This window comes from Musca vetustissima, unplaced genomic scaffold (assembly GCF_032173495.1).
Source record: "Musca vetustissima isolate MV318-11 ecotype Yass unplaced genomic scaffold, APGP_CSIRO_Mvet_v1 utg7685, whole genome shotgun sequence".
Lineage (NCBI taxonomy): Eukaryota > Metazoa > Arthropoda > Insecta > Diptera > Muscidae > Musca > Musca vetustissima.
The window spans coordinates 749,051-766,432 of NW_026887687.1; the positions used below are offsets into that span (position 1 = coordinate 749,051).

Here is a 17,382-nt window from a genome sequence, read left to right on the forward strand (position 1 = left end):
AGTGTGCGAAACAGCATTGGATTTTGGTCTGGTTATTGACTGCGTCTGTTTTTTGTTGCTTTCTGCTGACCTAATTTTCCCCCCCATCAAACAACTTTTATTTATGCGAAATTTTTACATTTCACTCCCATAGAGTAGATCAATACATATTTGTGTGTTTTCGTTTTTCATTCCCGAACACCAGTTACCAGAAAAATTCATTGATTTCGTATGAGAGGGTATTTACAATTGTTGTGATACGACGAGCGGGTTGCCCACGACCACCATACCATATTCGAATTGCAGATCGATCCAGATCCATACAAAGATAAATAAATAGATCCCGTTAGACCAGCTCCCTTCCCGCCCAAATCAACAATCATTTGTGTTAGTTGGTCATTTGGTCACACACTTTCTGTGTGTCTGTCTGACACCTGAAGAAAAACCGAGGAGTATTACAAAAGCACTGGAAACGTCATTGGAATTTCATATAATCTCCATCATAGACATGGTGACTTTTAGACCAAATGACTGACTGGGGGACTGACTATTACTAGTATGAGGCTGTAAAGTTGATTGGATAAATGTTTTGATTTTTTTATTCCACCTATCAGCTTAGAGGCATCTAACCAAGATGTGGCCATTGGTATGAATGAATTTATGAATGTGTTTATGTTGATATTTTTGACTCAATTCGACGATCGGGCTTGTCTAACGTACATTTCACTGGAATAATAAAAAAACGAGGGGAAATAACAAAATGTGAAATATTAAAAACCTGCCTCAATGTGACTGGTTTGAAAATGGGAATCAGTAAAAGTTGATTGTCCGCACCCATGTCCATTAGAGAGGTTTTCATGTGTGAATGTGTGTGTGAATGCAGAGTCCATTAGAGTATTTTGTAGCAGGCGTAATATGTCTTTGATATGCAATTTTCCACCCTTCAGGATTTGTCAATATGAAACGTTTGGAAAATTAATGTTATGTGATACACATGCGCAACATGTCCAACAAAATTGAATACATTCACATATTATAATTTTTTTTGTAGACATAAATATCAAATGATATGGAATGAAAGTTTAGACAGTATGTAAGGGAATTTGGTATGGAGTTCGGAGATTTGAAGAAATCGTAGTTTTCTATAGATAGAAAAGGGCTCTTTTATTAACCCTTTGTGGCCCATGTTGCCCAGAGGCAACAACATGTTTTAGAGTTTATAGTTAATATACAGCTAGTAGATATATATTATTTTGATTTAATTTGTCAAGACCTGATTATGGACAACACGTATCAAAAGAAAAATCTACAAAATTCAAAATTTTGGTAAAGTTGTGAGCTTTTCAATATATAGAAGAGGGTACATTTGTGTACAGTACTTATTTGTGTATACACTCCAAATTATTTAAATCGCTTCGTATTCAAATTGTTTAATTCTGCCATCAAAATTATCTTCCACTTCATTGTAAAAAATAATATAGAGAATAATTTAAAATGATTTTTCGGGCGATTTTGCATTTGATTTTCTTGATATTGGACTTTAATTTTTCCGGAAGAATGTACTGTATCTCCTGAATGCAAGGATGTAGCGATGCCAAATTTTGTGCATAACCTAATTAGGATAGCTGTATTAAATCTGTGAACAGAAATTTGTTCTAACTTTGCCGAAAAATATTCGGGGCTCAAAGGGTTAAAGATAGATTTTATTTTTTTACATATAACCAAACATTATTTAATTCTTATAAATATTAAATTTATTAATTTCTATTGCGTTTTCATTTATTTAATTGTAGGATAAAATATAATTATAAATATGTTATATCTATCACAATCTTAAATTGTTAACTTTATTATTTAATATTTAAATTTGGAATATAAATTGCGCCCATTAATAATATTCATCACTTTCATCGCTACCCTTATTGTGTTTAACCGCCTCATCATAATCTTCCACTTCATCAGAGTCATCATAATCTTCATCCTCTTCCTCATCATCATCTTCGTCGTCGCCATCATCATCATTGTCCTTTTTCTTGTCACCTTCATTATTCTTGTGTTCATCCTTATTCTCCCCATTACCATTACCATTAGTTGGCTCCTCTTCATGAACTTCATATTGTGGATGATATTCCTCGTTATTCTCCACATTTACATATTCTTCCTCCTGCTCCTCTGGATCAATATTTGGATTTTCATCATAATTTTGATAATTATTGTAATAATTGGCAGGAGTTGCTGTTGCAGTGTCATAATGTGCATTCGGCGAATAATAATGTCCTGGATTTTGATAATTATTATAAGTATCAGATGCATAACTATTTGAGGATGGATATTTATTGTAGCCATAATAATTGTCGTTTTTGTTATAAGGCGGCTGCCTTTGCAATTGACCATGAATTGCAGAGATGCCATTTCTTACCACCTCTGCCTGAAAACCATTGGCATCATCTGCTGTATATCGTACAACACGTAAGCTACCATCTGGATCAACGACACTGGAAAAAGTAAATAAATTGGTCTATAAGATTGAAATAAAATAAAATTATACTAAACCCATTATTGTCTGTATAAATGTATAGAGGACTCCTAAGATATAGATTGAAAACTTACAGGCCTAACGGAGAACACCATAAGAGACTTTATAACATTGGACTAAATCGGACTATCTTTCATCCAATTTCGGACTAAAATTTTAGATTTTAAACGAAACGAATAAAATGATAAAATATCCAAGCCTTATATGGAGTCTAGAAACATCATCTAAAAAATTTTTTATTTATCAAGAATCTGGAATGCAAAATTCAGTATAATTGGTTTGAAATGCGGCAGAAGCTATTTTTGAAGGCATGTCAAGAATATACCTATATTAAGAATATTGTGTTAATATTATTTCCAAGTGTCTTTGGTTGAAAAATGCAACCTAAGGACTGGAAATTTGTGTTTTGAGCTCTCAGAGGATAAAATATCATTTGCATGGATTTTCCCCCTAAAAGTTTATCTGCATTGAGCTTCTTTATATTTTTACTATCTCGTGAAGGTACAACCAATTGCATGCTACTTTCCATAATTTTTTGCTCCCTTGGTTTCCTATATCAATTTTTTGCAACCTGCATTAAAAGTATAACAAACAATCCAAAACACACTAATATACATTTCCTGCACTTGTTTCCCCTTGTTGGTTTCTTCATTTTTTACTTCCTCTTTTCTATGTTACTCGATAGTAGCTTCCGTTTTCTTTCTTTTCAATGTTTTTAAATAACAATTTAAAATTATTACATTACATTTCGATGTGTTACAATAACCTTAGCTGGCTCACCTATAAACCCCCTTTACAGCATCGCCGTCACGCATCTCGTTGCGATTGTGTAAAATATGGGCTTGTGTATCTTCCACACCGTATGCAAATTCATATTCCGGTTTGGCAACATAATCCAAGTGTGACTCGGCATCGCCATGATCACTGGCAGTGGCAGAAGATGCGCCAACTCCATTGCGTACATAGATGCGATGTTCGGGACCGGAGACAGGTCCACGGAAACGTGTATAGGAGTAACCGACAGCATTGCAACGTGGTGGCAATGGCAACAAAATGACACCCAAAACCACTGCTATTAGAGATGATAGATGGCGCATGCGGTGTCCATAATAATGATGATGATGTTGAAGACGTTGCCGATGCTGATGAGTGTTAGTGTGGTCACAATGCTGCACATAAAATCTACTCAATTGTTCATAGAAAAGCATTAACACATTTCCCAAGATATTTTTGTGCCGACATGCCGTCATTCCAGAGTTTATTTTAATTTGAATGTTATTTGATATATTTTTATGATGTTTACAGTTTTCAATTAACAACATTTTGTTATGCAAATTTCTTTGTGAATTGTAACAACTATTTGATTTTTCTTTCACTCTCTCTCTTTGAATTGAGGAAACACTAAATTCACTTTGACAATTTGAAAATGTTGCGAAAATATTTCCTTGTAAACGAAAGCAATACCGCGCTGATGGTCTGCCATAAAACTAAATGTCAATTTTGACACTTCTTATTTATTTATAAGATTTTTCTTGTATTTCACGGTCCGACTACGGTTATGATTATGCGGAAACCACAATAATTGATTAAGAAAATAGTTTTGGAAGTCATCGTGTTGTAGAGAATATTCACTTTATTCCCTCGTAGCTTGGTTCCATTTTTATTCCATCATAGAAATATGTAACAATGATAATTGAAAAAAAAAAACACAAATTGGATGCACATGATTGCCAAACGATTTACCATTGATAGGTAGGAGACAGTGGCAAAAAAAGAGATTTTCAGATGTGGAACCAAAAAATAAGTAAAATATCATAAATATAGGAAAATCATACCAATAAAATCAGATGTATAATCATCAATTTTCAACAAATATTAACCAATTTTCATGAACAGAGTCGTGCTTGTTGCTTGGTCAGACACCCTTCTCCGTGTATAATTGATGTTGGGGTCATAATTGTATCCTCTAGAGCGACCAGAAAAATAGACAAACATAAAGTAGTTGGTCCATTTCATCCCCTAAACATTAACCGATCATTATCAAAAACAATAGGGGTATTCTTTGGTCAGATTCAGCTATTCGAGATATGATCGGTATACTTAAAGGTGGGTCTAGGACTAATATTTCACGGCGTTACAAACTTGGGCTACATAAATCTATAATACCCTGACAACATAGCTGTGTAGGGTATAATAAAGAAATCCAGGTATATTAGCCACCATAGAGATCGTTACAAGCAAATCTCATATAACGTTATCGCCTGCTTTTTGCTACTTTAGCTGTTTCAACTGCATTTTCTGACGGAAATGATTTCTGTTTGGCATTCCAGGCCCTTCGAAAGTTTAAAACTTCTTTTCCTGAAATTATCCATGTATGCATTAACTCCGAATTCTGGAGGGTGAAAACGACGTAGCAAAAATTATCAATGTTGCACCACACTTTCAACTAGTCCCCATAAATGTGCTCCGACCCTTTTATTTATTTTGATAAGTGGATATAAGATAAAGGAGGATCGATAAAAGGTCTGGGCAAGTTATCCTAAAAAAATGTTACTGTCCATTTTCGTTTGGCGATTTGTTGTGAAAACAATTCTACAGAGAAAATGTTCAATATAGGCTTATACTTTGACATAGCTGCCACATAAAATTAAATGTTGATAGTTAAAGCCCTAAGTCTCTGTAATTGGAATTTTGTTTTCTCAGAGGATGAAATATCCGGCACATCCATACGAGTCTTGCTCAAAAATAGCGTGAGCAAGTGCGATATTATGGTGCCAATTTTTGCTTCCCACAAATCCGTGGGATCGTACGATCAATAATGAATATCACCTGCATTTAATGCAGCACTCCTGATACACAAAATCCCTAAAATCAATGAAAACATTTAAAAATAACATTTGCTGCGCGATAATAACCACTGTTTTCAATTTCCCGTTGTTATTATTCCACAAGATCAATTCTCAATAGAAGAGACTTGAATACTATAAAAGCAAGAGAATTATTGCAAATAATGATGACATTAAGAATTTTTTTAAACCACAATTGATTTGGCCACAACTAAACCGCAAAAGTTCAGATAACCGTTTTAGCATAGTTCCGGTTAATGATCAACATCGAGATGACAAATTTTCCCCAACAAAACAAATATGCGGTTATGTTATCTTGTTGTTTTTATTACACCCACTTTGGGTGTGTGTGTGAGTGTCAATTACAGAGATTGATAGAAAACACATTTAACAACGGCAGAATTCGATTTGCATAAATTGTGTAAAAGAATTACGATTTGAAACTGCATTGGCATTGCTTTAATGCGTTTAACCTCATTTGTTATTGACGGTTCTTTATTATTTTGTGTTCGATGTTGGATTTGCTTTTTACGTTTATGTTTTGTTGCTGCCCACATTGGTTATCCGATGGTAAGATGATTGTGTGCGTGTTGTTGAATCGGCGATCAGAATGCAATCTATAGATCAATGACCTTAAATTGTTTGTGGTAATAAAAACTGCTTATATATAAACAGTTTATTTTTGAAAAATCAGCATAAAACATTGGTTCTTAAATTCCAAAAAAGTGTCCACCCCCAATTTGAATGAGTTAAACAATTTATCCATTGTTTATGAGATATATAAAAGACTACAAATCCTAATATTTGACTCTGTCGGTTAAAAAAGCAGATACATTAAGCAATTATTTAATCCGTTTAGTTATATCGCGCGTAGCATCTCAAAATTCCTATTCGAAATATTCAAATATTGTCGTTTTTCTTCTGCTATTGTTGGAGGTTATTGTATTGTATTGAATTTACAATGCTTGCCGTGCCGAGATATTATCGTTGCAAAAATAGAAAAAAAAAACAAAATATGATGATGATGACGTTGCAGGCCACAAAGATCAAAACCATCCATTACTAATGTCGTAGCCATATGCAAAAAATGAAAATAATAGTAAAAATAAACACCGGTTCACACAGCTCATATTGACCTAAGTGCAGCTGGTTGTCTATGTCTGCGGCCAATGTTTCTCGGTTAAGACAAAGAGGTGAATTTGAAAAATTCTTTTAAGAAAGGTATTCTGTAGCTAAAAATATTGTTATGAGAAATAGTTTTGTTGGAGCATTATATTATCGGGATATAAACACATAGGAAAACGCGAAACCAGTAAAAAAAAAACAGTCACCTCTTAGCTCTTATTAAAAAAGGAAATTATTTCAAATCATAAGAAAATTAACAGGGAAGAACGTGGTTACATTTGCCCAGGCCAAACTTTTTATATTTCCAAAATGATATGCGCGCTTAAAATACATAAAATCGGTCGGCAATCATCTCAACAATATACATAGGTCAATGTAAAACATTGATCTATTTGGCGAAGTAGTTCTTAAACTTCCGAAAACCTGGTATGACAAATAAAATCCACATCATAGTTGTTGCATATCTTCACAATTTAAAAATTCTATACCAAAGATTGCGAGCTCTAAACAGATCGGGCAGGACAGGAACAAATGTTATTAAAAAAATCTAACTTTGTAGAGGCGATGGTCCCTGAAAAAAAAAAATTCTTTAAATAATCCACGACTGCAGGGGATGGTCACGGTCCCAAAAAATCTGTAGAAAAATACTCTTTATTTAAAAAATCCGCGATTGAAGAGACCCCCCAAAATATATATTTTTAAAAATTCACAATTGTAAAGAAATAATGTTGTTTATAAAAATATGAACATGTAAATGATGTTCGAGTGGTTTCATGATAAGTGGCTAATGCAGTCACAAGATCTGTGTGTGCGCGCTGATAATAGACCGATGGTCCTAAATCAATAATCTTTAAAAATTCACGTTGTGGAGGCGATGGTCCTTAAAAATAATATTTTTAAAAAAATCACGTTCCCTTATATTTTTTTTAAATCCACAATTATAAAGGCAATGGTCCTGGAAAAATATTCTTCAAAAAAAAATCATGCTTGTAGACTTATCAATCCAAAATTTATATGATTCCAAAAAAGGAACACTTGTAGAGTGTTTATTCTTTAATAAATCCAGTTCGATGATAACTTGGCCCCAGAATTTTTTACCCTGCATTCCTTAAAATCCACGATTATAATAATAATGATCCTTCAACTATATATTTTTCAACAATATCTATGCTTGTAGACATCTCGATCCCAAATGTATATGTTATCCAAACCATAGGCTATGTAGTGGTGATGGTGATAATGTTGTAACTTTGATGAACAATTTTTTGTATTTTCCGAATTAGTTTTGACATTCCCACACAGGATGAATATTGCGTATGTCTGCCCGAATACACTTGGGGATGCCAACTGGTTGGTGCTATTGCAAGTTTATGACACACCGTGCTGAACTATAGATTCAAGTGTGGCACTATAGGAAGATGGTGTACTTGAATAAAGGGGAACCACTTTGTAGTATGAAGCTGTTGCTGCTGCTGGTTGGTTGACTGGATGGCTGGCTGTTAGATGTCGATTGATGATGTCTATGTTGCGGTTCTTGGTGCAAACTAGCTACGGCTCTTTGACAGACACGTTATTGCTGTTGGCCATGTTGCTGGCTTGTTGTCGGCAAGTCTGCTGGCAGCTTGTGAAGTTTGAATATTCATGAAATTGTGTGGCGGTTGTTGTCTGTTACTTGACTTTTTAACCTTTAGCAGGGTCTTGGTAATGTCCGTCTGTCTCTCAGATGTTTTAAACTGCTTTGTCGGGAGTAACTTCATCGATTTTAATGTTGTGTCGCAGCTTAGTATGGCCATAGAGCAAATGTTAGGCGTTTCTTTGTCGCAACATATGGTCTGGCCAAAAGCAACGAGTTTTTTCTTCGACATCCTCTTTTTTCAATTCAAAGGTGATGGTGGTGGTGTGTGTGAGGAGTATTTTTTTCCTTTACATAGCAATGTGGTAATTCAAAAAAGTGTGATTCACTCGTAAAAAAGAGTTAATGCTAATACTTGGTTAAGAAATTTATGGCCAATGTTATGCAACAGTAGCAATATTTGGCGTTTTCATGGGAAAATCTTCGAAAATGCCATGCATATAGTTTGAAAAACATTTTTTATACCACACCATTCATTGTAACCGTGTGAATTAATTCTATATGTAGAAGTATTTGTTACTGATATTTGATAAAAATCTAAAAAACGACTGCTGAAGAACATCTGATAAATAAAAAAATATAAATTTGGCAGTAATGTAACCTTGTAATCAAAGTGGAGAAATATAATTGGTATTCATTTGTATTAATGTGAAATGATATAAATACATAGTGATGACCAGAGGGTCCACACATATAAGGTCAGTACACTTTTTACAGAAAATCTTCATAGAAATGAAGACCAGTAGTTTTTTGGGTGGTTTAGTAACTGCATAACACTATGGTATAAAATATATAGTATCCAATAAATACTTCGACCAAATTTACAATGTAATATAATATATCATACAGCCATCCTGTCTGATCCTTTCCTTACTGCTATTATTTTCAAAATTCGTTCCAAATATCTAATCTACTGACACATTTATTCAAATAAATGTAACAAATGCGGCCACATTTCAATGTAAAGTGAAGTGAAGGCAAAACGAATGTGCGACAGACACAGGTCATAGCCGAAACTTTGTTTTGACTACTCTTGGTGGGCTCTGTGCACAATCCTTTCTTTGCGGGAGGAAAGACTAATACTATTTACCATTTGTTCGATTTGAACGATAAATAACCCAAAGCTATTTTACACTTCGGCTGGCGATTGTAGCGAAAGGATTATATAATCAGTGGTCGGTAAGACATGCCAGGTGGGGAGGTGGAAAACTATAACAAAATTCAAGTCAACCAACTTTTGGTTATGTCTAGTGGTTGGCTGTGCCGTTTCTCCACATCCACCTTCTCCTTGGCTATTTTGTGGCATTCAACGGCTGAGACTGGTATTTGTATTTGGGTCACTCGCATAACATAGTTTGGATGGTTGGACGATTGGCGAACCATTTAAAAAAATAATAAAAATTAAATTAGCTGAGAAATGTTCAATTGTTGGCGTGTGGAGGAACGATGGTCCAGACTAGTTAAAGTAAAGTTTTTTTTTTCAAACTGAGCATAAAAACGAAAATTCCAGAAGAGAAGAAAACCATGAATGAAACATTTAGAAAACAGACACATGGTGTATTAAATGGGGCACAGGGCTGTCCAAGGAAGATTTTAACAAAGTTCAGAAGGACTTGGTACAGAAGACTATAATATCCTCTTATTGAAAACCAGACGATTGGTCCTGATGGCTAGAATATTTTGTAAAGATCGCCTTTTCAAGTAACTTGCTAATGAAGACCACAACTATTATAGAAACCCAAATAGTAAATCGAAAGCCTTTCTATAGAAATCCAGAATGACATCTGTTAAGATTTCTTTTTGAGGACCAAAAGTTTTTTCTGTAAAATATGAGATCCGAAAGTGTTCCTATAAAAGACCTGAAAGGCAAAATCTTCCTAGAAGACAAAAAGTCTTTATAAAGAGAGAATGTATTTCTATAAAATACAGAAATGGCAGAAGTACTTCTTGCACAAGACCAGAATATTTTCGTACAGAAAGCCGTACGGTCTACCTACAGAAGATCATATTTTCACATCGAAGGTTCTTTATATAAAATATCAGAGAGTTTCAGAAGGTCTACATATGAAACTGAATGGCCAAAAAATATTCCAATAGAACACCAAGAACACCGTAGCAATATGGAGGATTTTTATATTCATACCGTGGAAGGAATGCGTGATTTGATGTTCAAACAATAAAAACATTTTTAAATTTGGCATCCCTACATGTTGCCCAACCGAAAGAGAAGGGAATATGTATGCATGTATGTGCCACAAAAAACAAGACACATGGGTGCTTTCGCCAAAAATTGAAAACATTGCCTCTATCGTGTAGGATAATAAGTCTCGATGTAATTGTAATGAATTACGAGCATTTCAATGCCCACACTCGAGGTAGGCATTGTGTATTGCAGTAAAACATATCTCTCCTGTGGTCACTGAATACACGAAGAAAATGTCTATAGCCTTTGTGTGTGGTCGTGGTGAAGTGTAATATGTGTCTTAAATTTATTGACCCATATTAAAAAATTGTTTTCAAAATTACTGTTTACATCTTGGGATATTTTTACGCTACACATGTTGTGACTACCCACACACAATGTTTTGAGGCATGTTGCTAAACCATCCAGGAACATTGCACAGTGGGGAATTATTATCAATTCAATGGAAAATATATACATACTTTTTAAATTTATTAAAATAGTTCGGGACGGCGCGTACGCCATTCCCGGCTAACAAAAATTACACGCACGAGTTATTCACATTAGGAATAATCGCGGAGGTCAACTCAATCGTAAAGTGCAATGATCAAGTCTCACTCCGGGGGAACCGCCTTCGTGATCACGGTAACCCCTACGCCAGGTAAGTATGCTTTTCTCAACACAAGGCGAACTATTTAGGTGGCAGATTTTATAAACCAAATGAGAATTATTGTAAATGATATCACATTCGAAGATGTTTAGTGGCATTGAAATACTAAAATGACTACATGGTCATGATGATTTTTAAGATTATAGCAGTGCTGCTGTTCTAGGGGTTGAATGCTGATTTGAACCCAGGTCAGGTAGAAAATAATTTTGTATTTTCTGTAAAAGAATTTCACCTTTTATATGCTCGAAATTTTCTGTATGTGCGCACACAAGTAAGGGGTATAAGGATGCATTGTATTGTGTTGGAAAATTATTTTTCTTTTCATTTATATCAACCCCTAAATTATCCAATATCTACTTCATACCACCAACTTCAGGGAATATATTTGGTCAAAGTAACGTTATCATTTACAGCATTATTTTTAACTCGAATATAATTCTCATTTAGTTGAGGATTTCTATCACTAAAGATATTCACTTAGAGGTTGTAAAAGCATACTTACCTGGCGTAGGGGTTACCGTGATCATGAAGGCGGTTCCCCCGGAGTGAGGCTTGATCATTGCACTTTACGATTGAGTTGACCTCCGCGATTATTCCTAATGTGAATAACTCGTGCGTGTAATTTTTGTTAGCCGGGAATGGCGTACGCGCCGTCCCGATTTTATTTGATAAATTTAAGCATATTGTGCATTTAATTTCTAAACAAACGTGTCAGTATGTCACATTTATATTGTTTAAACTAGGGATACGTAGTCGAGCGCAAAAGTAGACTTTTAGACTTTTCGATTTTTGCCTCTGACCAAAAAGTCGATTTTTGCCTTTGACTGAAAAGTCGACTTTTCGATTTTGTCAAAACTGTTCAAAATCGATTTTCTACTTTTACTGACTTCTGTAAAACGACGAATTCGATTTTTTATATGAATTATTGTGAACAGATAAAGTAAAGTTCCGGAAAGTGCAATTTTTGGGCAATTTGAGCTTTGTGATAAAAAAACGAAGTTTTTAAGGAGAAAATCGAAAGTTGATCTTGAAAAGTCAACTTTATGATTTTCTCAAAATATCACTAGTTTAAACGTCAACATTTGCTATTGTTGTTGCTGGTATTACAAATCGTTATCTCCTCAGTATGTCATCTTTGTGAGCTTAAAATACGCCACCAATAACGAATAATTGTAGCTAACACAACAACTATTCCAACAAAATGTTCCAACTCATACCTGTTGTAATCTTTGGTGGTTGCTGGAATAAATTTTAGGTGTAAATGTCCTACTTTTCAAAATGTTTCTTGATTACATAAGCAGCTGTCAGCGGTATACATGTTCCACTACAAATATCATAATGTCTGAAAATTACTGGCTTAAATCACTGGGTATATAATTTACGGGTAAATGATGTTAATCCTTAAAATATAATTAAAATTTCGTTTGCTTAGGTTTTGAAATTGTGGGTTGGGAGCATCTTCTGTGTGAACAAAAAATAAAAATATGCTTAACAACATTCCTTTGATAATTCTCAACTGAAGCATAAAATGACTCTATTACAAACTAGTGTCACCACATTCATTTATCATTATAACAACAAAAAACATTTGTTGTTGTTGTTCATTTCATTTGGAATCCCAAAACAATTTGCTGTAATTTAAGATTGCAAAATTACAGCTGTAAACGTTTGATTTACCGCCTCACTTTCATTCACACGCTGAGTGAAATAGTACGGGCCAAATGAACGCATTAATGCGCGTCCAGCAGCCACAGCAGCTCCATCACCAAGCCGAACTAATCTAGTTATGCGGCTTGTCATATTAAGGATTATCTGGTTAGTTGGTCGGTTGGCTGGCGGGCTGACGGGCAACAAATATATAATTTATAGAATACTGGTTGAGTCGGGCAACACCACCATTCGGTATTTGTTTATCGTCAAATTGTGACTGCGTAGCGTGGTTGCATCACAGTCATATATTAAATCCAAAACGAAAGACTTAAGACACAAACATGCTTAGTGAAAAAACTATATGCGTATAGCTATCTCAAATGGGAGTAGAAAGACTTAAGAAAACATTAACCTATTTTGATACTTTTTGGAGTATATATTAACCATTGAGAATCTAAAATACAAATATATGGACAATTTGAAAAATGTGAAATATTTAAATAAAATCAAGGGCATATTACACATTTGATGAGATACATATTTTTTCATATTGCGATCATTTGTTCAATAAAATACTATGATATGCAAAGTTAGAAACAAATTCGATTCTCTATTCGCATTATGCGATACATATATCTTATCATAAAAATGTTGACTAACGATAAAAAAACACTGGAAGAAGGTGTCCATATTTGGTTTCCGTTTGGATAAAATCAAATACAAAATAAAATCAAATAAAGGGGCTATAAGAAGGAGTGGATCTAATGATCATATTACGATGTACCATGTTTGAATCAATTTGTTTACTCCATTCGCACCATATACCAATATCTATTTACTTTAATCAAAATTTGAATGGGGGGTTTCAAAATCATTATGCAACAAAATATATAAATCTGGATTAGTTTTTCCTCGAGGACTCTACCTTTGTAGAGTTTTAACTTATGGTCAGCATTTGGATCTAATCGAGAACTCACCTTGCTTGTAGTTTTAGGCAATATTTTTAAAGGTACTATTTTAATTAATTGACACATTTATGTAATACCACTATATATTTTTGTTAAATTTTAATATACCACCATTAATCAAAAATCATACAGTCAAATCTTTTACGAGTAGACATTTTTTTCTATTTTTCCATAAAACATAAATCATGTATGGCATAGTTTCTGTTTTTATGTCTGCTATTCCTTTTAATTGGAAAATCATTTATTTGCCTTTTGAGTTGGCGGTCCACGCTTTGTTTTCAATATTTTGATTTTTACAAAATTTATGACTCTGGGTTTTTTTTTATTGTTTAATTAAGCCGAGTGAGTGAGTTCTATTTCTCAAGATTTGAATGCAGCACAATCGCAGCAATGCGAAAAACAATCAATACCACAGCAGATAACTGTGAAACAAATCTTATCTTTAGATCGCTTTTGTTTTTAGATACCAATTATAAATCTGAACGTTTTTGTTTTCTTGTTCTCGTGGGGTCTAAAGTACTGCTCCACTTGAGATTTGTGGCTATGGTAAATTCCATTTCAAAGTTGACATTGAAGTGTGTGAACAACACAAAAAATGGACATGTGCTGCTGTGTCATTGAATGGCATAGAATTGACACTAATAAGCATTATCCGTTAGATATCCAACAGAAATAGAAGGGCTTGTCAACATGAAATATATCGCCAAAAATTTTGGTATTGTTTTGATCATATTGGGAATGACCCATATCTGTTGAATTTTGTGTGAAATGTGCGTAAATTTTCGTGATTGACATTTGGTTCTTTTGAGAACTGTGTCCGATCGGTCAACAGAGAACCAGCATGATACATGATAAAACGTGATTGTTGTGACAATTCAATGGACAAGTGAAACGGATATTCGCCACTTGAATTTTGAATGCTTGCAAAGTATAACCCAAAACCCCCAAGAATCCAAAGGGGGCAATTCGTTACACTTTGAGCTTTGCTCCACTCAGTTATAAAAAATGCATAGAATTTAAGTGGGTTTGTGGAAAATAGTTAGATAGCCAACAATCCAATTTAATTCGAATAAAGTCTGTTTGATATGTTATGAAAAATGAACAAGCAAAAACAGAACACAAAAGTCAACATTCAAATTAGAGTTGCGTTCGATTTACTTTTTTCGACAAACGAACAAAGTTTGTGTCTTAAGTCTTTTGATTATAATCACTGCGTATTAAGAACAACATTTTTTAGATTTTGTTTTAATTTATTAACACACAGTTTTGTTACTTTTTTTTTGTATTTTATATTTGCCATTTACCAAGAAAATAATTACGGTTTAAATTTGGAATTTGGGTTTGCTTTTTTTTGTTTCTACTGAAAAGTGGTAGCATAAAACTAACTGGCTATGCGTAAGTCGCCAGAATTTGTGTAACATTCCATGCCAATATTCAATAACAATTCATTGCGGTTTTTACTTGTAATTATGGGGTTTTTCTGATTTTATTTATTGCGTGATATATATTTTAGTAGGCGAGGCAATTAAATTATGACATTTGTTGCAATGACTCCATAATTATCTTACACGCCCCAGATTTGTCGCATTTTTTAAGTGATTTTTTAATCTCTACAATTAGATATCTACTTCATAAATTAGGAAGAATATAATTATGGAGTATAGAAGAAGCTGGGTAATTAAATCGAAAACTAAAAAATAAGGCTATATTCTATATACGAAGTAAATTAAACCATATTAAGGATCGATATTTGTCATCATTCCTCAAGGAGTCCTTATTTGAATTTGTTGCTCCTGTGATGTTGTTACTTTTGCGTTACCCTCGAAATATTAAAAATCGAGTTGTGTCAAAACATGGATCGGCATACACAAATTTTCTGTGAGGTGGTATTTTATCCTCGGACATCCCAAAATGCCAAATTAGAGCAGCTTTGTTGGTCAGATCTCCTCCAGCACCCTGGATTCGATTTGAACTTAAATCATTCAGTATTACGAAACTTCATCAAGTACTATTACACTGGATCTGTATAGCAGTTAAACAGTGTGATTAGGACCTTCAAATAGTGTATACCTTTACTAGAAACCATTTTTATCATATATTATGTATCAACTCAGTTCGGGACGGCGCGTACGCCATTCCCGGCTAACAAAAATCACACGCACGAGTTATTCACATTAGGAATAATCGCGGAGGTCAACTCAATCGTAAAGTGCAATGATCAAGCCTCACTCCGGGGGAACCGCCTTCATGATCACGGTAACCCCTACGCCAGGTAAGTATGCTTTTCTCAACTCAAGGCGAACTATTTAGGTGGGAGATTTTATAAACCAAATGAGAAATATTCTAAATGAAATTGAATTCGAAGATTTTTAGTGGCACTGAAATACCGAAATGGGTACAAGGTCATGATGATTTTGATGTTCTAGGGGTTGAATGCTAATTTGAACCCAAGTCAGGTAGAAAATAATTTTGTATTTTCTGTAAAATAACTTCACTGGTTAAATTCTCGAAATGTTCTGTATGTGCGGACACAAGTAAGGAATAGAAGGATGCATTGTATTATTTTTCTATTCATTTAAGTCAACCCCTAAAGCATCTAATAGCTGCTTCAAACAACAAACTCAATGTATTTCTTTGGTCAGAGTAACATTATCATTTGCAGCATTATGTTTAACTCGAATATAATTCTCATTTAGTTGATGATTCCTCTCACTAATAATGTTCACTGAGCCCTGCCAAAAGCATACTTACCTGGCGTAGGGGTTACCGTGATCATGAAGGCGGTTCCCCCGGAGTGAGGCTTGATCATTGCACTATACGATTGAGTTGACCTCCGCGATTATTCCTAATGTGAATAACTCGTGCGTGTAATTTTTGTTAGCCGGGAATGGCGTACGCGCCGTCCCGAAATATTATAATTAATATTGAGATTAAATTTGTTATGTTTATTTGGCAATGTTAACTTAAATTTATATGGGGCTACTCGAAATATTGCCTCTTTGTTGAAAAGAAGGAGTGGTCATACAAAAATCCATGTACTAAATTTGTTGAAAGGTGTGATTTGTTAAGTTTGGTCTACATCGAATAATTCGAACCGATAGTTACGTGATACAAATTGTCTGAAATAGGATTGCGTTCTGAAATACGTTGGATTTAAAACAACTATTTCAAAACAGAGTACTTATTCCGAAGAGCGAGGACATATCGCATACAATTTATAAAAGAGCAGGTGACCTCATGGTATTTGTATTTTCTTCTCAGTCGACTAAAAATCGACTTCATTACTTACAATAGTGTTTCTTCTCAATTCCAGTGTCTTTTGTATTCAGTTGGTATCTATAAAGGAGTGCTAACAAAATATGTCATATTTACAAAATAGATATACTTTATTAACCGTATATTAGAATTGATGTTAAAAGTTTAAAATTAGAAATGTTGAGTATGTGTCTTTAGTCCTTGGTGCTTTCAAAATGTAATTTTTCTCCTTGTTTATGTATATATTTTTTGTTCGTTTTTTATCTCAATATTATGTCCTTCTTGCTAATCACGTCATGGGAGTATGAAAAGTGTATTTTAATTAACGTCGCCATTAAAGACACATTTCAGATTTTGCATGGCGGACATGCAAAGACCACACAATGTTGAAGTGCACTAGGGACAAAAAACAAATCAACACCACTGGCATTTGTAACCCAAATAAATTACAATACCTGCAAAAAAATCTCCTTGGACAATAGCAACAACCATGACAAAAAAAAACATAATTTTCCAATCATTTTTTGTTCGAATCGCA

At 34.1% G+C, this 17,382-nt stretch overlaps 4 non-coding genes across 4 annotated transcripts; 2 read left to right on the forward strand and 2 right to left on the reverse strand.

Annotated features, from left to right (window-relative positions):
- Positions 1 to 10,804: 10,804 nt before the first annotated feature.
- On the reverse strand, positions 10,805 to 10,970 carry LOC133335387 (U1 spliceosomal RNA). Its single transcript, XR_009754519.1, has one exon. It is a non-coding gene; the product is annotated as a U1 spliceosomal RNA (small nuclear RNA).
- Positions 10,971 to 11,465: 495 nt separating this feature from the next.
- LOC133335388 (U1 spliceosomal RNA) lies at positions 11,466 to 11,631 on the forward strand. The gene has a single exon (XR_009754520.1). It is a non-coding gene; the product is annotated as a U1 spliceosomal RNA (small nuclear RNA).
- Positions 11,632 to 15,703: 4,072 nt separating this feature from the next.
- On the reverse strand, positions 15,704 to 15,869 carry LOC133335390 (U1 spliceosomal RNA). The gene has a single exon (XR_009754522.1). It is a non-coding gene; the product is annotated as a U1 spliceosomal RNA (small nuclear RNA).
- Positions 15,870 to 16,332: 463 nt separating this feature from the next.
- LOC133335389 (U1 spliceosomal RNA) lies at positions 16,333 to 16,498 on the forward strand. Its single transcript, XR_009754521.1, has one exon. It is a non-coding gene; the product is annotated as a U1 spliceosomal RNA (small nuclear RNA).
- Positions 16,499 to 17,382: the final 884 nt, after the last annotated feature.